Source organism: Pinus tabuliformis, chromosome 6 (assembly GCF_031772625.1).
Source record: "Pinus tabuliformis cultivar Carrire ecotype Pingquan chromosome 6, CPIR1, whole genome shotgun sequence".
In the NCBI taxonomy this organism is placed as follows: domain Eukaryota; kingdom Viridiplantae; phylum Streptophyta; class Pinopsida; order Pinales; family Pinaceae; genus Pinus; species Pinus tabuliformis.
In genome coordinates, this window is record NC_142292.1 from 162,701,576 (window position 1) to 162,726,750 (window position 25,175).

Genomic DNA, 25,175 nt, shown 5'->3' on the forward strand with positions numbered 1-25,175 from the left:
GGTGACTGGCTGCCAGAATTACGCAAAAGGTAGTCTAGTCTATTTGGGAGGTAGGATTCGCTGTTGGATCTGCGTAATGCGTAATCCAGATTGGTTTTTGGCTGTTGGATTGTGCAATGCGCAATTCGAGCTGGGAGTGACTGCAGGCTCAGGGACTGCATTGCGCAATTTTCTGGGCCAGCAGTGACTGCCCCTCAAAATTGCACAAAACAATCCTAGAGGGAAGTGTTGGGCAGAAATGCACATTTCTGGATAGCAAGGCAGAGCCTTCCTTCCCCAGATTGCACAATACAGTCTCAATGAAGGCAAAGTCCAGGCCAAGGTTGGCCCAACTCGCCAAAGGGCAACTGAAAGAAAATAAGACAGTGAATGCATGGCGACACTAAGTGAAAGCAGAAGTGATTGACAATTCATGCAAAACATGAACGAAAGATTCAGCAAACAGATCAACATGCATGTGGGTGAAGCAGTTCATCGATTCAGCGAACATTCATGCATGCGACAGTAGTGAGATAGAAACGAAAACTAAAACGGAGCTAGGAAAAGATAGTATACGTGTAAACAATAGAAAGCATTCAAATAAATAAAGAAAATAACATTCACACAAGTGAATACAGAAAAAGTGACAGAAATGCTGAAAAAGACAAGTTGAGACCACTTACCCGTGAATAGTTGAGCTGAATGTGTTGAAATTTCTAAGTCTGACACGTTAGAAATCCCTACTGCATTATCTGGTTTTATTTCTCCTACTTGTTTACTCCATTAACAAGTTATTTATACATATAAATATCGAAATAAACACAAATGCAACCTTAACTCGTATACAAATCAACAATTGAAAAATACTAAGACAAACACACAAGGGACACCATTATTTTTGGACAGTCATCCCTGGAAAAATCCAATCCGGGAAAACCGGTGTAGCAGTTTTGAGGGTTTTATTATTATCCATATTTCTTGAGTACAACTAGGGTGCCAAAATGGTTCACCCAACAGAGCTTGTTACACGACAGTAATACATCTTCTCGGAGACAGATATTCAACTTCTCAACACTAGTCTGCCCCACGAAAATCCTTCCGACACTTCTCTTAGGCTCTGCGTCAGCCTTGCTAGCGTTAGCGTAGCTCCTGAACCCTCTGCGTCAGCCTTCTACCTCTCTGCGTCAGCGCTCTGGCCTTTTGCGTCACCCACACAAGCCCCTCCGCCTCTGCATAGTCTCTAGCTGCCTCTGCATGGCTCCATAGCTGGATATGATCCAAGAGTTTGGGTACCTCAAGGATCCTACCCCACATCTCTTGTAGTCCTCCTGACTACAGCTCGATGTCACCCCACCTCTTCTCTAGAGGTACAAGAGCACTCATGGAACAATCATCATCCTCCTCAACTTCTTTCTTCGCCTCCGCTAGAGCTGCCTTAGAGTCAGAAGCCTCTCCCTTACTCTTCTTCCTCAGACATTGGTTTGCATAATGACCCGGTTCCCCACAATGGAAGCATTTGACCTTGGAGAGGTCCTTCTTCTTCCTCTTTTCTTGCTTTCTCACAAATGCCAGAGCCGCATCCTCTTCCTCTTCTTTCTTGATCCTGACCCCTTTGCTGCTACTTCCCACCTTGCTCAATCACCTGATCTCCTCTTGACGAAGAGTCGCCCACAATTCTTCCCAATCTAGAAGATTCACCCTGCTCAGTATCCCCTGGATAAATGTCTCCCACTCCTCGGAGACTGCGCTAAGTGTGGCCCTTACCATCAACTCTTCATCCGGCATGGCTCCTATGGAAGTCATCTAGTCTTGGATCTCCTTCAACGGACCGAGGAAGTGATATGTTTGCTCCCCCTTCTGCATCTAGTATAACCTTAGCTGATTCTCAAGTAACATCTTCCTCTGCATGGAAGTATGTTGGTACAATGTCTTCAAGGTGTCCCACATCTCCTTTGCCATCTCCTTCTCGACAATATGTTGGACCACATGATCCTTGACCCCATCAAGGATGACGCATTTTGCCTTGGCCATTGCCTCCTCATACTTCTCATTAGCTACCGGGTCCACTAGGATAGCCATTACTCTCAGGTCGAAGCCCTTGATGCGATGTCTATCTAGAATGTATAAGATATTGGCCTTCCAGACCACAAAGTTGGACGCTCCGTCTAGCCTGTCCTGATCTCTTGGCCCATTCACGACCATCTCTCTACTCTTCTATCGACTCCTTCGAGTCTCTCTACTTCCCTGGAAGTTCTCCTTTCGACTCCTACTGAGTCTCTCTACTTCTTGCCTGGAAGTTCTTTGATAGACTCCCTCTAAGTCCCTATTTCCCTCTTGGAAATCCTTCTTCCAATCATCAAGTTGCCCCTTTCTGATTGTCTGTGCACCCGCAACACTAATCCAGATTCCTTGGCTAGAAATCCGACTCGGCAACAACTCCCTCTACCTTAGTTTTGCCCTGTTAGGTATTGTTCTAACCACAGTACCCCACCAACTTCGCTCCCGCAAACTACCTACAGCTTCCTATGCCCCATCAACTGAATAAATTGAGCCTTCTAGCTTTGCGCAATCCCGGCAAAGGCTGAATCGCTCCTTTGGCCAACTGCATCAATCCTACCTGGCTGAGTAGGATGACGTGGCTCTTCATGAGCCTCTTCTACCTCTGCACTGGCCCTTTCTCTGACTCGAAATGATGACGCAAGACCTCTATGTCACTCCTTCTATGTTGCCCTCTGCTTAGGAGCAGCTTTGTCTCTCAAGACATCTGCTACTGCTGCAAATTTCTGATATCGCTGATGTTTTCAATCCTCCTATGATTTGCAATGCTCTGATACCATGTTGAAATTTCTAATTCTGACACGTTAGAAATCCCTACTGCATTATCTGGTTTTATTTCTCCTACTTGTTTACTCCATTAACAAGTTATTTATACATAAAAATATCGAAATAAACACAAATGCAACGTCATCTCATATACAGATTAGCAATTAAAAAACACTGAGACAAAAACACAAGGGACATGGTAATTTTTGAGCAATCATCCCCGGAAAAACCTAATGCGAGAAAACCAGTGTAGTAGTTCTAAGGGTTTTATTATTATGTAGATTTCTTGAGTACAACTAGGGTGTTGAACTGGTTCACCCAATAGAGATTGTTACATGACAGTAATAACTCTTCTCGCAGACGAATATTCAGCTTCTCAACATTAGTCTGCCCCATGAAAATCCTTCTGATGCTTCTCCTAGGCTTTGCGTCAGCCTTGCTAGCCTTAGCGTAGCTCTTGAACCCTTTGCATCAGCCTTCTGCCTCTCTGCATCAGTGCTCTGGCCTTCTTTGTCACCCACGTAGGCCCCACAGCCTCTACGCAGTCTCTAGTTGCCTCTGCGTAGCTCTGGCTGCCTCTGCATCAGCCTCTTCAGTCACTACGCTGACCCTCAGGCATTATCTCTGCCTCTCTGCTATGTACTCACTGCCCCTTGTTGCAATAGATCACTTGTTCGAATTTTCTCACCAAACCCCACTCCAAAAAATCAAACTGACTGATCAAGCTTGGTGTATCTCCAACTGACCCTCAAGCCTCCTCTTATACTTTTTCTATTGAGTCTTCAACAGCCGAGATTACATCTCTAATCAACGGATGAGATTAGATTTGGCTTGATCCATGTCATTTAGAACCTTATAACCCAGTTTTATATTAATACCCATTAATATTTTTATTTTTCTAATTTTAGACTTAGGAACCCATTACAAATATTAATTATTTTAATATCTCCTTCACCGGGCATAATTTCCCTAACCCATTTCTAGGTCTTGGAGATCTCATGTGCTTTATCCTCTCCACCATTTTTCATGGATAGACGACATCTAATGCTACCCCAAATCAACAACAATGCAGTCTCAGTGAAGGCAGAGTTCGAGTCGAGGTTGGCCCGACTCGCCGACAAGTGACTGAAAGCAAATAAGACAGTGAATTCATGGAAACACTAAGTGAAAGAAGAAGTGATTGACAGTGCATGCAAAACATGAATGAAAGATTCAGCAAACAAATCAACATGGACGTGGGTGAAGTAGTTCGCTGGTTCGGCGAATGTTCGTGCAAAACAGTTTCATGCGTGCGACAATAGTGAGATAGCAATGAAAGTTGAAACAAAGCTAGGCCAAGCTAGTATACATGTAAACAACAAAAAGCGTTCAAACAAATAAAGCAAACAACACTCACACAAGTGACTACACAAAAAGCGACAGAAATGCTGAAAAAGACAAGATGAGGCCACTTACCCATGAATAGCTGAGACGGATGTGTTGAAGAGTCCTGGATGTGTTGTAGGATGTCAGAGCTCTAAGATCGATGTGAAAGAATGAGCTCTAGTGCGTCGAATAAATAAGTTTGGGCTCATGACGCGCATGCCACAAATGTAGGAAAAAGTGACACTTGGAGGTAAGTTTATAAAACAACTTTGCATGTAACTTAGACTGCTAAAAATAGCTCCATGAATCATGGGATGCCTTTTGCATGTTGTCTTTTTCTATTCTGGGAAGAGCAAATCATGGATGCATGCAAGTCAAGTTTCCTTGGTCCTAGGTGGACCTGGTCAACCACACTGCTCATGCATGCAGCTGCTCAACTGCTTGAGAAAAATGTGCATTTATCGCTGGGAGCTGGGATGACTGCCCAGGAGGTTTGCACAATTTATAGGCAGAGCAGCTAACTACCGCCTAGATTTGCACAAATTCTGGGCTGAGCAGCCCTGCTGGGGCAATTTGCATAATTTCCGTTGGGAGTGTTGGCTGGCAGAATTGCACAATTCTGGAGCGCAACAGGCTTCCGGACAGAATTGTGCAATTTATGGAGGGAAGGTTGGTTTCCCTCCAGAAATGCACAATTTTCTTGGGGAATCTACTCAGCTTGCAGCTGGACCACGTCCAGGTGAATAGCCTATGAGGGAAATGCATCAAGATGTGCTCGACAGGCTACCTTTGTCCATGAAAAACACTGAAGCTTGTGTACTTGACAAAGAAAGACAAGGTGTTGTGAAAGGTTGGTAGGGAGGCTCCAAAACGTGCTAAGGAAAAATTTTGGAGGGTGGTTGTAGCTGCTACAACAAGTCATTAGACTAAACTCTGAGGGATCCACCCCCCCCTGCCAAATCGTGGTCATCAAGGCTTTGTGTTTCTAAGGAAGGATTTGCAAAACCTCCAAAGCAAGCATGACACAAGGATATTCGACTACATCCTCAACAATATTGTAGTGTTGGGAAGCTCATGCAAATGGATTATGTATTGACTTATGAACGACACCCTTAGGTGGGCAACAAAATGGCTCCACTAGCTTATCTAGCATGAGAGTTCTAGTGGAATCAGCCGAGGTGGTTGAGTCCTTAGAGGAAGACTTGACTCAGAAGTATCGTAAGACTTAGCCCGTGTAGTCACATTCACTTTCTCTTGTCACATAAGGACGAACTAAATTATTACCAGGATGAAGGTATAACCCCTCATTTCCCCCTTGCGGAGGTTGAGGACCCTGAGCAACCATTTTTTATTGAGTTTTTGTAGGGAATGGATGAGTCAAGACAACTGATTGGTGAGTAGCAAGTGGTGGTACAAGAAGTCTATGGGCTTCATCCATTTGGGGGAACTCGTGAGTCAAATGATCACCTTTGTTGGGTATACGACCAAATAGTCCCACATTGACTAGAAGTGGGGAGGATCATGGGTATATAAGGATGGACAAATATCTCCATTGGTATGAGGCCTTTTGGGGTAAGTCCAAAAGCAAATCCATGAGGGCTTAGGCCCAAAGTGGACAATATCATACCATTGTGGAGATATGTGGTGTCCAGAGTTCTATCAAGTGGTATCAGAGCCATGCCCCGAAGTTAGCCAAGTGGATGAATCCTCGGAATGTTGAACGAAGGTGGTGGGCCCCGGTAATATCACGATGGGATCCGTGGATGAGCTCGGTTAGACAGGCGGTGTGCTCCGGATTCTTCATGGACGTGTCCTGGCCCCAACACGGTGAAGAGGAGTTGACCTGGGATAGAGCAAGCTCTCAAGGTAGGTGGTGCTCCATGTAAGGCGTGTGCTTCCAACGCATTGGAGCAGAGAATCCTGGTTGGTAGAGAGTGGACGGATGGATAATCGTTTGAGGGGAGGCTCGATGGTCCTTTGTTCGAGGGGAGGATTGTTGGGTATACGACCAAATAGTCCCACATTGACTAGAAGTGGGGAGGATCATGGGTATATAAGGATGGACAAATATCTCCATTGGTATGAGGCCTTTTGGGGTAAGTCCAAAAGCAAATCCATGAGGGCTTAGGCCCAAAGTGGACAATATCATACCATTGTGGAGATATGTGGTGTCCAGAGTTCTATCAACCTTGACAAAACTTACAAGGGAACTTGATCTTGCAACGTCATTCACTTGTTCCCCCACCCTTATTACATGGATTTAGGTGAGTATCCTATGCATATTTGTTCTTTTTATTATTTTCACTACTAAGTTGTTGAGTGTTCTTAGTTGTTGTGGACTTCATCGTGAGAATGTCAGCAGGTTGCTTAGAAGAGGGTGCTTTTCAAAGCTTGACACACTTGTCAGGGCTTGTGATGTAACAATTAATTTTCCTAGTTGGGCAATAAGTTGGCTCACGGAGTCGGTAAGGAACCAATCACACCATCATAGTATGGTTCTAGGGTAGGTTTGGGTGGGTCTGTAGAAGGGAGTGGAGCATTAGGAATTACGTCATAAATCATGTATGACTGAGAGTAAATGAAATCTAGTTGTTGGGCAGCAAAAATAACTTGTTCCTTGGTAATGGGAGGTAACAATGATCAAATGAACCATTTACAAAGAATCTCATTGGGGGGCTTGGTTTGAACTAACCTCTTATGTTGTAACCACTCATGGATATGGTCAAAAATTAGAGTGGAGTTGTCTTGCTTAAAGTTGGACAAGAGGTCCTAATCAATGTTGTACCTTGTGGGTAACTTAAAATGGGTTAAAAATGTCATAGTGAAAGAAGAAAAGTCCCATAAAGATGTTGTGTCCAGTTCAATATACCATTTAGCATAATCTCTAGTCAGGGTTTGTTGGAACATACGCAATTTGATCAAATCACCCACCACAGGTTTTGATGAACACCAAATATTATTGGTGGTGATATGTGTCGATGGGTTTTCTCTAGACTTCCCTTCAAACTTAAGAATATCAAATGGAAACTTTGTAGGCATGGGTGGCCACTGAGGATCATGACAGATGGGGTCATTCATCATCTTAACTAAATCCTGAAGATCAAAAGAAGATAGGAAAGGAATATGTTGTTGACTGAATGGGTCATAGGAGGAAGAATCCCCTAACCAACCGTGAGGTCCCCCCATACCCTGGTTATGAGTAACAGTTTGCGTACCATGGTTATAATTCATCCCAGTATATTGAGGATATAGGCCAGTATGAATGATGCAAGGAGCTTTCCCCTAGGATAAGTGCCCCCAAGAGCATCACTGCTAGTGGGGTTGTACCCGACAGAAAGAGGAATACGTCCTTGCGCATAAGCACCAATATAGGGAGGGTAATTCACAGAAATTATGGTGCTAGCAGTAGCGTTTCCCCCATGTAAACTAGCCCCTCCAAGAAAAGTACTAGAGGAAGGAATCCCTCTAAACAATGAACTATACTAGGCTTGGGAAATACTAGAAGCAAGGTTGCCCCTAGTTTGGTTAGGAGCAACAGACCCCCCCACACATTACCTGAGGTGATTATTCCCATACTAGAAACAAGGACAGTAGGTTGAGAAAAACTAGGAGTAAATATTCATGATCTTATTGGTTGGCTAGGGTTTACACCCATGGCTGGAGTACATGAAGGAATGGGCATGGAGACACTAGGGAAACTTGTGAGAGTCACATAAGAAACTAGTGGTATGCCCCAAGAGTATGTGAGATATGTCGAAGGAGGTGTAGATCTTACCACTCTCAGTGGTGGAAATGACGTCATAGCAACAGAAACTACAGATGCAGAGGGTAAAGGAGAATTGACCTCTTCCATAGGTAATGAAAGAAAAGGACTGTAGATGTAGGCAAGTGTCGAATCATCTAGATTGAACCACGGTAACTCTGGTTCTAATGGATCGGTCAAAGGTGGATTAATAGGAGAGACAAAATCGTCTCCAAGTGTCTCAATAGATATCAAGCCACTACTAAGATGACCAGGAATATATTCCATAACTAGAGGTTAGTCTAGGTCTTGAGTATCATCAGGCACTCTACAAGTAGGAGTCAACAATTCGCCTCTCTCAAGAGGTAGACCCCGAATTCGATGTGACTGACAATGACTTGGTTCAACGAGCATGAAAAAATGTGTTTTAACCAAATCAAGTTCGTACAAACACCCCTAAGGCCAAACTACTGGCTCAGACCAAACAACACACACTAGAAAAGTCCTAAAAGGAAGTCACATGCAAACCAATCCTAATACTATGTTTTAGATGACCTTCTAAAAGACTTCTTACTTGCAGGGTTCAATGTCCGCAAGCGGAGTTGTTTAGGTGAAAGTAAGGTAGAGGGATAGTTGTTGCCCACAACCACCATGAATAGGGTGTTTTTCCTAGGAATGGCCACTAAGTTACCTATGTACCATCGGGGCGCACCAATATTGAGCTTCTAGGTAGTCAGTGACTAGCACAAGATTCCCTATCACGAGTTGGGTAACCTCAAGGAGAAATGCTCGCACCATGACCTAAGCCTAACCCTCTCTCAAACGAGTTTATATCGCACTATGGTTTTGACTGTGGGATTATGGGGTATTTTTAATCTCCCTAAAGCAGACTGCTAAGTTGGTTTTTTGGTCTTGGGGCAGTTTACTCACACACCTAGCTCCAAAACCCTAGCCTAAACTAATGTTGGTGTGCTACCAGAAAAATTAAAAGATGAGTGTAGTGAATTTTATTAGAGCATTTATTTTAGTGGCTATTATTTACTCAATTGGGTAGTGGTGTGAAACACAAATGGTGTGATGGACTCTTGTTAGTAACCCCCTAATGCAACTATATGCATAATTCTCTTGTCAGTGCGATGAAAGTTAACTACAATAACGAAAGAGTCTTTTCACTTTTTGAAAACAAACAAATGCCAACCAAATTCACCTCTCACTTATCCTAAAATGAAATCCCCAAATTTATAAAAATCCAAACCCAAAAGACAATTCAAGAAACAAAATCCAAAAAGAGGCCAAAATGTCCCCAAGATAGAATGCAAAGCACTCACAAAGCGTTAAACTTGGAATCAATGCCAAAAAAACACTCCCAAACAATCAACAAGAAAATAAAAAAAGTTAAATGAGGAAGGAAATTCAAACAAGCTATGGTTGTAGCACAATGTCTCAATGGGAGACAATGTTCTACACGGACAAAACCAAACCCTAATAGTAGGAAAGACTAGGAAAGATTGAATGGGAGTGACAAAATGTGAATTTGAAACAAAGAACAGAACAAACACACCCAAATCAACTTTTCAAGTCACAATTCACACAACCACAAATAAGAAACACCACCTCTTGCAAACAAAGGCAAGCACACAAGAGAGAATGCAACCACTTAATAAAAATTAATAAAATCACTTTGATCTAATATATTCCACAGTAACAAACAGATATAGAAAGCCAAGAGTATTTCAGAGAGAAAGGAGTTGAAATAACAAATTAACTAGCCAAGAAACCCTAACAAGACGAGAACAAATCTAACCCAAAAGTGACTTTGCGAAGTACAGTCACAGGGATGTATTGATACACCCAATGGTTCTGGCATATTCTCTTTGTAACCCCTTATGTGTCAGCGATTATGAAGGAAATTACAACTAGGTTATCTTCAATCAGCCATAACTTCCTCATCCGGAATCTCTTTTCAGTGATTTTTTTTGGGTAAAATTTCAAGAGGAATTAAAATCTTTGGTTATTTCAATCAAATTCTATACAGAAAAGTCCACAATTTGATTTTAAATCCAAAACGTGTTATTCTCTCATAAAAAACAGTGTTATCAGATTCGAACCAGTGATCGAACTGAAAAACCTTGTGGACCAGGAACCAATCAGAACTGGTAAAAAACGGGGAAAAAATAGTTTACCAAAAACACATAAAATATTCATATTTTAAAAGAAAACATATATATTCATGTGCATCCCTATGAATCCAAACCATTTATACACAAATATGTAAAAGTTCTCATTTATATAGCAAGTACTAGTGCATATAACCAAAATAGCACTTGGTGAAAAACATCATTGAACCAAAAAACATCAAGTTGTAGGCTCTAAAAGGTATTTATAGTCCAAAATAACATGATAGTATGCTACTACAGTCTACAATACTACAACTACAGCCTACAAGTGCTAATTGTCAATATCATCATCAGGATCATCATCATGATCATCCTCCTCATCCTCATTTGAAGAATGAGTAGCATCCAAGTCTGTAATCATTGCCTATATTGGAATATTTATCATCAACATAACCCTCTAAGCATTAAAATAAGTTAGAAGAAGAGTAGCATGTCAAGTCAAGATTTTGTTTTAGTGATGGGTACATTTTTAATAGAGTCATGATAGAGGAGTTCGAAAACCATTGCCACTAACATCAAAGTACTGAGAGGGATTGATGCTCTTTATTAAATACTACTTCCTTACCCTTGTACATGAAAAAATCCAATGGAAATGTTGCAATCCCCGCAATCCTGATATCCTGAAAAATTGTTAAGTCTGCTGGATTTTGAGTGAAATCTAAAATTCTACTTTCTTCGTACCAAATCCAATGAGGTTTGAACCACTCTCAAACATCCTAAATCATTTCATGGTAATGTTAAAAATTTAAGTAAAAGGGTGGAAATGAAACATTGCCATGAAATGCATAGAAATAATAGGAACATATGCTTGAATATTAGGTTGGCCTAGGGGAGAATTATAAGTGTGCTAACCAATTGAAAAAATTAAAAAAAAATAATTAAAAAGGAAAACAAAATTACATTGACCTCAGAAGTGACAAACAAAACAAAACCGGTCCTGACACGGCCAGTTCGATACCAAACTAGCTGGAACAAGCTAATTCCAGTTTGGACCAGTTTTGGGTCAAAAATGGTCAGACTGGCCAGTTCCACCGGTTCCAATCTAGTTCTGATAACATTGATAAAAAATAAAAAGAAAATTCAAATCTAAGATTAGCTCAGATCTGAAGAAAATGAGATTAATAGAGATCCAAAGGAGAAGGAAATCAAAGCAACAGAAAGCCAAATAGGCCAAAAGGAGGAGAGATCTAGAGACAAATAGGGAAAAATCCATAGCAGAGTCGCCATTTCTATTAGGCCTATGTTTGCACATCCACTAGGAGCTATTGTTCCATAGTCTTGGCCTTGACAAAACTACCGGACAGAGGAGTATATGAAATGTGACAAGAAGTGTACAAACAAATAGATCCTCAAACCATGCAATCAAATCAATCATCCATATATATATTTCCTTATCTAGGGTTCGAGTTTAATACTTAAGATCCACTCAGGTTGATGGCAAGTGTTGGATCCAATGTAGAGAATTCCTGCTCCTACCAAGATATCATTTCCTCTATAATAGATTTAAAACCTACACACAATCACCACCAAACAAAGCACACCAATGGCCTTCCGCAGAGAATCGTTAGTTCAAATAAATCAACATGAACAGTAAATTATAAACACAGATTTAATGGAATGGAATCTTCACTTCTATTAATCACAAAATTAAATAGATAGAAAGAATTTTATACCATCATAAATGAGATCCTCCTCTCAAGCCTGTAGCATGGTCTCCTCCTATCATTATAGCAGAGTTCTCATGCTATAATATGGATACTAGATCTAACACCCTTTCCTCTTGATGGCATTATATAGGTTCATTCTATCCTCTAGGAGAATGTATCTAGACACCTAAGGGCTTGAGAAGTTAGTAAACTTCTACAATAACGGACCCCTAGCCAACTCATACACAAGTGGGTCAAGTTGATCTCCTTGGAAATGACAAACTCTAGAAACCTTTTTCAGAATAATGAGTTTTTTCTCAATTATCTCAATTATGAAATAATTATTATCTCATAATTATAAAATTGTGACAAAATAATTATGATAAATAACTCAATCATTTAATTCCAGCGTTTTAATATGGAATAAATATCACATAAGTAAAAGAAAAGGTGAAAGGGAATGCATTCTAGCCAGCAACTGAGGTAAGTTGAACTTGGGTTTCTCTCACTATAATGGAGTGGCAAATAGGGTTATAACAACATTATTATCCTTGGGTCTAGGGACAAGCTCCCAAGTGTCATTCTTCTCAATTTGATCTAATTCTTCATTCAGTACCTTCACCCAGAACTTGTCTTCACTCGCTTGACTAAGACTTTTGGGCTCGATTTGTGTTTGTAATTGTGGGGAAAGATCTACGTAACTTGGACTACCAAGGAATATCCTCCTAGTTTGAAAAACGAGTCTACGATCACCAAAAATTTGACCTTTTGGGTTTTGTTTATACACATACTTGGAAGGACTTTTGTGCCTCTATGTTGCATCCTCTTCTTTGTCTTCTTCTTATATTTTTGTTTCTTCCTGATCCGAGAATCTAGAGGCTGAATTTTCTTCTTCACCTGAGATCTTGTTTTCTCTAAAACACCTTGAACATGGTAGTGTCTCATCCACTACAATATCAATGCGATCTTAAACCCTTTTTGTCCTCTTGTCAAAGCACTTGCAGCCTTTACTTTTGACTAAGTACCCAAGAAATATACCCTCATCAAGTTGAGAGTCGAATTTTCCAAGATCCTTATCATTTCTCTTGGTATAACATTTGCTCCTGAACACATTGTAGTGTTTCACTGATGTTGGTCTCCCTTTCCATAAATCATAAAGTGTCTTATCACTATTAGGCATGAGTAGTGTCATGTTTGCTAGATAGAAAGTTGCTTTTGTTACTTCTCCCCAGAAGGTGAGTGGAACCTCCCCTTCATCCACCATTTCTTTAGCCATCTCCTGAATTGTTTTGTTCTTCCTCTCTACTATTCCATTCTATTGTGGTGTTCTAGCTATTGAGTACTACCTCCTTATGTCATGTTCTTCATAAATTTTTCTCAAACTCTCTTGAGTTAAATTCTCTTCCTTTCTCTAATCTTTAAGAATTTAATATTTAGATCTTTCTCATTTTCAACCTAAGCTTTAAATATCTTAAACTTTTTCATAGCTTTTGATTTTTCTTTCAACAACATTATCCAAGTGGCCCTCATAAAATCATTAATAAATAAAATAAAGTACATTTCTCCTCTTGGGCTATTTGTTCTTATAGGACCATAGATGTCAGTGTGAACCAACTCCAAAGGCTTAGAGGTTGAGAATTATTTTGGCTTAAACTAAGTCTTTGTCTACTTTCCAAATGGACAGAATTTGTAGGTTGAGCTATGGAGGTTTGATAATCTTGGTAATCCTTTAATTGTTTCTATTTTGTTGATCTTTATTAGATTGACGAAATTGATATGACCATGTCTTCTATGCCACAACCATGTTTGATTTGTCTTACTCACGTAGCAACTTACTCTGGAATCATCAAACACAAACATTGTTGTGAGTCTTGACTATCTTTCCTACAAGCTTCTTATTCTCTTCTTTTCAGATCACACAGTGTTTAGATCGAAAAGTCACATTGTAGCCATTATCACACATTTGAATTACATTGAGAAAATTGTGATTGATACCTTCCACATAGAACACATTTTGGGCTTTGGTTTTCTCATCGAGACTTCCCTTTCCCTTAATTTGTGCTGGAGCATTATTTCCAAAGGTGGGATTCCCCTTATCCATTTCGTTCAGAAACAAGAATTTATTCTTATCTCAGTCATTCTTTTATAACAGCCACTATCCACATACTATTTGTTTTATTGATCATGTGTAGATAGAGCAAGTCTAGATTCCTTGTTTTTCTCAATTTTTCGCTTCTAACTCCTCTTGTCCCTGAAGAATGTTGGTTGCTTTGTGTATTGTGTTTTGGAAGGGTACTCAAACCTCCTTCTGCACTCACTTTCCTTGTGACCAAAAATTATTACATTTGAAGCATTCAATTTCATCCATTAGGGGAGAGAAAATATTCCTATTCCTGGGGAGTGAGTTCTGATCCTAGAATTTTGATAATTTCTATATCATATATTTTCATCTCTTTCAACTTTAACCATTCTAAAATTAATGGTTTTATGTCCAAAGACATGGCATTTATAGCAATGACCATAGAACAACTTTGGGTATCTGATATTTAAAAAACAATGAGCTTGAGTTGATTTATTGTACCTTTGTTGTCTTGTTCATTGATTTACATCTCTGTGTGGAGGAATATTTGAGAAGTTAACATTCTTTCTCCAAGGTTGAGTACCTCTCTGACTTGGTGTTGGTTTATCTTCATTGACTCCGGCTTGTAACACCTTTGCAAAGCTATGAGGGCCTTCAAAACTTGCAGACCTGAAACTTGTCTTTCCTTCAGAAGAATTTTGTGATTCAAAGTATCCCAAACTTGCCTTATTTTCTAGTGACCTTTGACTGCTCAAAATGTGATTTAATTTATCTATTCCTTCAACAAATTTTCTATCCAAATCCTTCTCAAATTTGGACTTCTCAAGGTTTGTTCTCAAGGAAACGATTTTGCTTCTACAGTGTGACAGTTCTCTTCCCATTAGAGGATCAAAACATTTAGAAGCTCTTCATTTCCTTTTGCTTCCTCCAACTTGACTTTAAAGTACAAAATTTCTCCTTTGCATGTTTCTAGAATCATCTCCTCCTATTTCTTGATCAACTCTTGTTTCAAGAGTCTATTCTCATCCTCTAGTTTTTCACAGGTCTTTTGTTTTTCTTCTAATTGAAGTGATAGGTTGTCTTTGTTTTTAATGACTTTTTCAAGTTTTTTCTTTGGTAAACAATCTCCTCATAATAAGAGTTGTACATACCTTCTTCAACTTGCAACAACTACTCTTTTAGTTGCTTGTTCTTCTTTCTGGCCTTCTTTAACTCATCAAGAGCATTGATGAGTTCCCCTTCGAGATCCACTACTCCTTCTTCCTCAAGGTTTGAGTCATTTTTGGATTTGGAGTCAATTTTGAATGCCATGAGTAAGCACTCATTAGACTCACCTTTAGAAGAATCATCACTATTTGCTTCTAACGCAGAACTATCTTCTTTGGAGTGCGTCCCTTTTTCTTGAAAGATTTCTTCTAATGATATTTTTGAGCTTTGTCTTTGGGATTCTGAACCTTATCCTTTTCTGAATTTTCTTAATAATGACACTTGGAAGAAAAATGCCCAATTCTTCCACAATCAAAGCATTTGAATGGTAGCTTGTCTTTATACTTACCTGAACCACATTTTAATTTTCTGGAAAAATGAGCCATCTCTTGATCAGATTCACAACTAGAACATTCTTGGTGATCTTTGTGCTCCTTAGTCTTCTTAGACACTTTAAATGCTACCTCCTTTGGTTCAATCTTCTCTTTTCCTAATCTCATCTCATAGGTTATGAGGGTTCCATGTAGTTGATCCATTGTGAGATTTTTCAAGTTTGTCATCTCCTCGATGGCTGAGATTTTGGCATTAAATCTCATAGGAAAAGATCTCAAAACCTTCTGAACAACTACTTCCTCTTTGAGATCTTCACCAAGTCCTCTAATCATGTTAGTCACTCCATCGACTCTAAGGAGATATTCTGTTATACTTTATTCTTCATTTATCCTTAAGCTCTTGAACCTCATTCTAAAGGTTTGAAGCTTGGCTTGCTTGAATTTTTCATCTCCTTCATAACTCTTATTAAGTTTGTTCTACACTTCCTTAGCTGACTTACAGTGCATTATCTTCATTAGTTCAGGTTGACTAAGACCAAAGAGAATGACATGGCTTTTGCATAATTTCCATAGATCTTTTTACCATCTACATCTGTAGGAGGGGTTGTTGGGACATCATAATCAACTAATACAAAGCTCCAAACATCTAACCCTAGAACATGAGATAGGCCTCCATCCTCCATCCTAGCTTTCCAAAAAGCATAGTTTGTCCCATCAAACACTGGTATCTTACTTGAATAAGCATCGTGATTCTCTTGTCTAAACATGATTCCTTATAGATCTACCTTCTAATGGTTAAATTGTTCCTTAATGAACTTAGATCTGATACTAATTGTTAGAATAAGTAATTACTGAGAGGGGGTGAATCACTAATTAATGCTAATTTTAATTTTTAATCCCATTCTTCTTTTCTCTTTTAACTTGGAAATCACTCATGTGAGCATTTACAGCTAAATACATAGGCAACAATGTAAACCATTCACATGGACACACCATCAACATGAGCAACATACACATATGGACACAGAGATTTAATGTGGAAACCCAAAAGGGACCAATTTATTTGTTATTATGATGTAATCTGAGCTCCTACTCAATTACATCAATTTGTTTGTGAGCACCCACTCATAGGAGGCCCCAACCCCCTTCAAATTAGCAAGCCACAACTTTATAAGAGGCTCCAACCTCTTATAAATTCAGACCACAACCTACTTCAGCCAATTGTCTTATTTTTCATACAATTTTTGAACTAAGAACAACAGTCTACCTCTATTACAAAAAGGCATAAAGAACCTGATTTTTTGTCTCTTACAACTCCTTCCTCTCTGCTCACCTAGAGCTACTACACTCTTTGTTCTTCACAACTTCAGCATTAGCTCGACACTTCAACAACAACAACTCACAACGCACACACTTAAATCGTCCCACAATCAATCATCACATTCCTGCACTCAACCTTCTCTTTTGCACAAACACACTCTCTCCCACATACCAAAGCTCACTCCTCTACTCACCACAATGGCGTGTCACATACTAATTCAATGTTCCCTCAATTTTGTTCGTCTCCATTAACTTAATCACATAGTTCGAGAACATATATTAATTACATCAGAGCACTCAAAGGATAAACAATGTAGCACAATATCAGAGGAATTAATTACACAGAATGAATTTCTTTCACAATCACTTGTATAACTAGATGAGGCCCATGTTGGTGCAATGAAAACCACCTACTCCATTAACTATGATCAGCACATTCAATCAGTATTGTGTCGTCAACATTAATTCCTTTGCGTGAGTGACTGAGTGTCATGACCATCTTGATCCTCTACAATTAATCTCTGAGACAATTCTAGCATTTACAAGTTTTAGCAGAGTTTTTCAACTCTGGTGAAGCTTCCAAATATGGCCTAACTGTCAATATAATGGAGCATAATCAAAGCTACCAACCCGTTCAAGTTTCATACCCCACAGATTTAATCCCTCAATGCCTTTCATCATATAGCTTGAAGGCCCTTTTGAACTCCCCATAGTGCCTTTTCATTGAAATAAGCCTAAAAGCCTTGGTCGCTTAGCACCCAAAACCTTGCAAAATCAGTTCCTGGGTGCGCCTTTGGTTAATTGACGTAACCATCAAATGACAACAACTTTTGAGTCCCCCAAATCCATCACCCCAACGATTTACATTGGTGTGCCTTAGAAAATCTTTGGGGTAAGACCTTTTGGGTTACGTGTCCTGGTGGGTCCCCCCAACAACGCACCAAGCTGAAGCCTTCTAGGAATACGTGGCCCTTCCACCTCGCACAACTAGGCCTTGCCTCATTCTTGCCACTAGTGTCCTGGCGTTGAGTCACCTCGAACATTTTGAACTATGCCACAACAAAAACTCCTAGGGAGTAACCTCAAGAGTGATGTGGCCCGATGGGACCTCCACAGCAAATATGAGCCAATCAAATAACCATAAGGATTGTGTGTTATTCCATCTCATGCTTGGGTGCCATGTCATCGTGTCCCACTGCCCTATCACGCCGAGCTTTTTAAATAGAGCCACAATGAAAATTCCCGAGGAGTAACCTCCAAGATTGCGTGTCATGTGGGGTCACGCACTAATCACTTGCACGCCACTGATTTGTCTATTTTCCCAACGGTACGCCACCTCTTCTGCCATGGTGTCCTAGAGCTACATCATCCCAAAGAAAAAGTTTCCATCTCATTAAAAAATTGCGAAGGTGCTTAGCCTTCTAGGGTCCAGGATGACGTATCCCTATGGGACCTTGCACCACATACATGGACCAATCATAAAACTACCCAGGATGATGTGTCCGTGCCAACACACTGACCTATCTACAACATGTACTAACTGCCACGTGTCAAGCTATGAGTGGTGACATGTGTCATCCATTTTCGACCCACTTGGTTACCCAAAAATGCCAAATTTGCATGTTATGTGTCGCAGTACTGCACTGCCACATGCCCATGTCTTACGTCAGGTTGACGTCATCTCGAGCCTATGAGTTGCTTATGTCATTTTCCACCATTGTTGCTACCTGTGCATCCACATGTCTCTATCGTCCAATTAGAATGCACTATGTAGCCTTGTGTCGTGTCACCAGTATGGAGAATATGGGGGTCCCGGGCCTTGGTTTTTCGTGAAATTTCTTCATTAAAATCTTTGGATTGACAAATATTTAGTGTTGTAACTACTATAAATATCCCCATCTCCTTGGATTTGTCTCCCCAAAACTTTCTTATGGAGCACCTTTGAATTTTCTAAGGATAAACCTTCGGGATGAGTTGTTCGTGGGGTCCTCCTTCTGCCAATCAGCGCACATCTCTCAACCTTGTCACTCAACCACATCTACCCAGCTCCATGTTCTCGGATGTTTGGCCTTGCACTCTTATGAAAACTTTCTGGTAAGATCCTCCAGGGTGGTGTGCCTAGTGGCTCCTCCACCTGACCACTCTGGAATACGTGTCAGTACAAGCCTTGCCTGTCATTGGTCCACCATTCTAACAACATACTGAATCTCTCTGCTAGCTCACCCCAAAATCTCAAATCCCTCAGACTTTGGTCCTACATTCTTTCGAAAACTGCCAGGAAAAACCTTACGGAGTTATGTGGCACCTGTGGGACCACACGCTTTCCTTAAGCTTGTGATTGGTCCATCTTCGCGCCTACACCAACTCATCTTGCCACCTCAACTCGAGACTATTTCCCTGGATGTTTTAACCTATGCTACCATTGAAACTCCCGAGGAAGAACTGTCAGGGTGATGTGTCCTAAATGAGATTCACTCGCTATAGCTCCTAAGCTTCTATTGGTCCTCCTTCATGCCACCATGGCTGCACTTGCCACCTGTACGTTGATTGTACTGTGGGGCCCATGGCCAAGTCACCAAGTTTGACTTTTGCCCTGGTAACTTTGACCAACCATATCTTTTGTTCCTGAAGGTCTTTTGGGACTTTAGCATACTCTTGGAAAGCGATTTCCAAGCACTGTGCAACTATATCATTTCCAATATCATCTAAGTTGATCTCCAAAGGCATTAATGCCTTCAAAGCCTATAACTCCCAACCACCATAGTTATAAGGTTTTATAGCTTCTTTACTTATCTAGTTACTATGATGGTTCTCTATCAAGGATTGCAACAACCATAGGACCGCCTCTGAACTTGACACACAATGCATCTACCATCCTTACCAAATCGACATCAATGCTAACATTATGCTCAACATTTTTACCCTAGGAAAACCCTTTTCTAGGGAAAAACCCAACAACCTTTTCTTAGAGAAACTATCCAATTCAAAAAGAGATATAATTCAATTTTTCCTGTCAAGTCAAACTACCTAGCAAATAAGCTCAGGTCAAACTTGGTCAAAATGAGAATTTCAACCTCTTGTAATTTTGGCCTCTCGAAATTTCGCCCTCCTGAAATTTCAGTCTCCTGCAATTTTGGCCTACTTCAATAAAAAATTTGGCCTTCCATTTTGCCTCAGATTCTTCCTTCTTTCAATCTCATATTTGTCCATTTTTCCTCCAAATATATCTCTTGTGATCTAAGTTCATGCTTAGAGGAGGTTGAATGGACTTTATATAATGATCAAAAGGGCTTGAATATGTGTGACTATGGGGGTGGGCCAACTTGAACTTATGGAGGAGCTTACTTGTCTTTTTGAAGAAAATAAATTTAGTTTTTGAAGTTTGAATATTTCAATTCCCTCTTTTGAAGTCGACTTGAATCTTACATTTATATTTGTCATTTGTTTTTCTTTGGAGGACTAAAGTAATTATGAAGGTTGACCATAGCTACAAAAATTCAACACTCCCTCTTAGCTAGGGAGGTATTCATAATGACTTTCCCAGATGTTCTCTTGTTGAATAAAATTTCTTTATCCTAAGAAAACGCTGAAAGAACTTGCTATGTTGATGAATCTATCCATCTCATGTTCTATTACAGAACCATGTGGAAAGCATCCTGCATTAGTGTCATGCTCAACAAGTCATCACTTGGAGTAAAGTCGCCAATTATCCAAGTCATCACTTGCAGCAAAGTCGCCAATTATCCAAGTCATCACTTGTAGAAAAGTCGCCAATTATCCAAGTCGTCACTTGGAACCTGGTCAACACTTGTGACCTATGGTGACAACCTAGGCTATTACCAATCCTGCATGCTAATTGAATGGTAATTTGGATGCCCGATGCTAAAGGCACTCACTCGCCCACCTGGGGAGCACTATGGGCCATTCTCCCTAGCCACATTACATAGCCCCTAGTCAATATTGTTGACCTATCAATATCATGATCTATGGAGAATGTCTTCCCCTTAATGCTACAACATCAACACTCCCTCTAAGGGTAGCATTCTCAACTAATCTAAGTTTGTTCTTTAAGTATACAAACTTCACCCTAAGACAGAGGCTTTATGAGAATGTCAATATCCTGCTCGTATGTAGAAATGCATTGGAGCCTCACTGTTCACTTCTATACCATGTCCCATATGTGGTGGTACCATGATCTCGATGTGCTTCGATTGTCTCTTGCACCTGATCAAACAATCCTGCAAATAGCTTACAAAGGCACACTACTTCACAACTCGCCAAACTAGTTGCAATATACTTAGCCTTTGCAATCCTTTGTGCAATAGATGTCTGTTTCCTACCCAAGCAAAATCCAAACTGAATCATCATCCTGATGTGCTCTTCCTTTCTTTAGCACTCTACCCAATCTAAATCTATGTGTCCCTACAATTGTACTTCTCAATTCACATCCAACTGTCCCATGCAAGTACCTCAACACATGTTGCGCCACAACTACTTTTTGTTCACCCTAATTGGGTGCTTCCTCTGACATTGAAACAAATCTTGTTGTGGCAATCTTGGCTACTCCTTCCAACTTTTTCCATACTTCTAGTTCTAAGAAGTATCCAACCAAGATCCTTCATCTCTAACTCAGAGGTCAACTCTCTTTGACACTAAAGCAAGATTTGAGAGCTCCCTCTATCACGAAGGAAAATCCTCTTCTAGCTATAGAAAACAATTCCTCATAATCCTCTCCCTCTCCCTGGGATAATCTTTGCTCTATACTTCTCGATGTTGCCATCTACCACATACTTGTAGATCCACTTGGAATTCACCACTGACTTTCCTCAGGTTTGACATAATATTCATTATGATATCCACTAAACTTGTTGGCATGCATGCTCCCTCTGAACTAGGAGTTCTCCCTGTCATTAGTGCAATTTCTCCCTCTTGAACACAAATCATTGATCCTGGGAGAATCCTCTTGCCACAAACTTTGCTTCGTTCTTTCAATGCATCCATTTGTTTCTAGAGCCTTGGTAGGCTTCATGATGTACTTGCAACCCTCACTGGGAGGTCATGGAAGAAATGATTATAACCTAGCAAAAGATACAGAGGCAGGAGGCTGACCAAAAATAAAGTAATCAAAGAAAAAAGATATTAAGTACTTATCTTTGAGGATTGAAGGAAATTCGTCAGCTCCCTCTTGATCTTTGCTTTCTTTGCATAAATCATAGAAATCCATCTGCAAACTCATCATCTTCGTCCTCATCATCATCCATTAAAACATGTTGTTGTGTTTTCTCAATTGCATGAGCTAGGGTTTCGTTCTTCAGCGGAATCTTCGATCTAGGTCGATCTCTACATTTTTATCCACAAAACCTAGCGCTTTCTCATCCAAGACTTCTTAGCCTTACAAATTTTCTTCAAGCTTTGTCATGTGCAAATTTTCTTGTTGTAGACAATATAGCTGGGACAATTCATCCACTCCAAAGACTCAATTACAAGCCAATGAGCTTCTTCTAGTATTCAACATCCTTGGATACATACTAGGGTTTCACAAACCCTTATTCAAAATATATCGTTCAGATCTTCTCTGGGTTTACGAACCCTAAGGCTATCAGTTCTTCCAAGATGGGATCACACTCTAGCATAAGATTTTTATAGATGTCTTTGTGTTCACCTCAACAGATGTAATTCCCTCCAAGTTTCCTAATTCTACTTCCAACACCTTAAGTTTGATACCATTCTTGTTTAATTGTTTCTGAGAAAAATTATGCCACTAAAGTTCTTTCCTTTCTGCCAAAAAATCAAAAACACTTGCAGCAATAACTGCGTTATGCACCATGCCAAACAATGGACATTATTATTAAATCCCCCAGTACTAACATTAAAAGCACTACTCCAGATGTGATGTCATACATGTTGCATAACATATGGCAGCAAGCCCCATGTAACATCACCAACACCACACATGTCCAGGAGGATGGAGTTGACTAACGCAGTATCATGTTCTGTGATCACACCCAAAGCGTTGGATGACGTTTTCAACATCTGAATTTCTCTCTCTGGCAGAGAAGCTAGTAAGTGTTTTGTGAAGTCTGACAATAGTGAGAATAGCAGAGGAGTATTTGCATCGAGGACTTGTCCAACATCTTTAGCTAACAGAGAACTAAAGCACAATACTTGTCCTACCTGAATTAAAAAGTTAATCAGGGGCTCCAACTCATGAACTTGTTTCAAATAATAATCCCTTTCTCTCCAACTGTGCCTATGTGTAGAGAAGGCCTCGAGATATTCCTTGTTTGAACACAATGTACGATCAACGTGGTTTAGCCAGATGCTCTCAAATGATACCCTCAAATTTATTAACCCCATATGGAACAAACAACTGAACAAAATCCTTGAGTTCAAAAGGGTCTATTACCACTTCAGCAAAGTATCCCCCAACTAATTTTGCACTCTTAAAGCACTTATCTATAGGTGCATATAAAAGTCAAAATACTAGCATCATTTGCATCTTTAACAGCATTCTCCAGGTACTAATCACAGATAATTGAAATTGTTGTGCCTGTGTTTTGTACAAGTTTCTCAAAAGTATGCAAACCACACATAGGTCCAGAAAATGCCTCACTCAACAACACCTCCTGCAAGCGAGTTAAATCCATACGTACATGTTGTTCAAGAACATGAATTATATTCATATGAGTGTGAACCAATGACTCTGAAACAGATGGCTGTTGAAGGTCCCTATCAATCTTTGAGATCGTAATCATCTCCTGAAGTTTCGTAGTACACAATGCCTCAATTGCTCTCTAAGAACCATTAGATTTATCTCTGGTGAAAAGAGACAGACACCAGCGGTACTTTCACAACCTTTAATTTCAGAATAACGAACCCATTCTACGTAGGCACAGAAGAGTTCATAGCAAAACCATGTTCAGCACAAGGAGACTACAAATCTTTTTCATATTGTTGTCTGGGGCCATTTTCTCCCTCTTTCAGGATAACTTCAAACACGATGGTTTTTTCAACACTGTTTTTTCACCCATGCTCTCAAACCATGTTAATTTTACAAGACCTTACAACCTGATAATTACTTCTAATGATTTCTTCCATTTAATCCTTGTTGTGTTCACATTTATCATTAAGCAATTACACAGAAGATCTCAACAATAGAAACAATAATGACAGTAGGATCATAAAGAGAGCCAAACACACGAGACACAAATTTTTACACTGGGAAAACCCTCTTCTAGGGAAAAACCCAGCAACCTTTTCTTAGCAAAATTGTCCAATTCAACAAGAGATACAATCTGATCTTTCTAGTCAAATAAAGTTGAACTGCCTAGCAAACAAGCCCAGGTCAAACCTGGTCAAACTGACAAATTTCAGCCTCCTGAAATTTCGGTCTCCTGCAATTTCGGCATCCTTCAATCAGAAATTCAGTATTCTATTCTGTCTCAGATTCGTCTTTCTTTCTACCTCGGATTCGTCCTTCTTTCTGGCTCAAAAGATATCTCTTATGATCTGAGGTTCATGCCCAGATGAGGAGGTTGAATGGCCTTTATATAGTGATCAAAAGAGCCCGAATAGGTGTGACTATGGGGCAGGTCGACTTGAACTTCTAGAAGAGCCAATTTGTCTTTTTGGAGAAAATAAATTTAGTTTTTGAAGTTTAAATATTCCAATTCCCTCTTTTGAAGCCGACTTGAATCTTACATTTATATTTGTCATTTCTTTTGCTGTGGAGGGCTAAAATAATTATGAAGACCGATCATAGCTACAAAAATTCAACATGAACTATGATCAGCGTTTTAACTTCTGACATTCTTCTGCTATGGTTGTGATACTCTAAAGCACTTTCCTGTGCTAAGTCTCAAATACATAGAAGTCAGTTGAATGTGCGTTGTAATGCAGCTATAAGCTACAACTGGTAGAGTTTAACACCAATAGTAACACAATTAATTAGTAATCATCTTTAAGTAGATACTAATAATTAGTCTTAGGAGTGTTAGGGAAATGGTAGTCTAATTCTACATACGATTAGATTTTGAAAGCCTCTTTTAATTGCGAGTAGGTTACAAAACTGTCATTTCAATTATGCAATTGGCCTCCGGTGGAATAAAAGCGGCCCTGGTATGAATAGTTGGTCAAATTATGTAATTCTAAAATATATAAAATTTCATCACCAGCAAATTGCTTCACGTCTCTTGAATGTGTCTCATGTGTTCATTCTCTAAAAGTTGCTGACAGCATCATGAGACTTGCAGCTATCGAACTGAATTAGAACTGCTATTCTGCACCCACCTCAAACTTTAAATTCAAAATTTTCAAAACCGTGGCCACACTCTCAAACCCATTTTGTGGCCATGTCTGTTGGTTTGTAGACCATGATCATCTGTCTCAAGTATCACAAGATTGTTTTTCGCATTTTCTAAGTGTTCTTAAACATCCAAGATTTGGCAATGTCTGCAGTGTTCCTTCTCTTACAGAAAGTTGCTTTTAGACACCATATTTTTGTTG

At 39.9% G+C, this 25,175-nt stretch overlaps 1 pseudogene; it reads right to left on the reverse strand.

The window, feature by feature from the left end:
• LOC149257887 (pentatricopeptide repeat-containing protein At2g13600 pseudogene) overlaps positions 1–25,175 on the reverse strand; it is a 72,048-nt pseudogene that overhangs the window by 44,107 nt on the left and 2,766 nt on the right.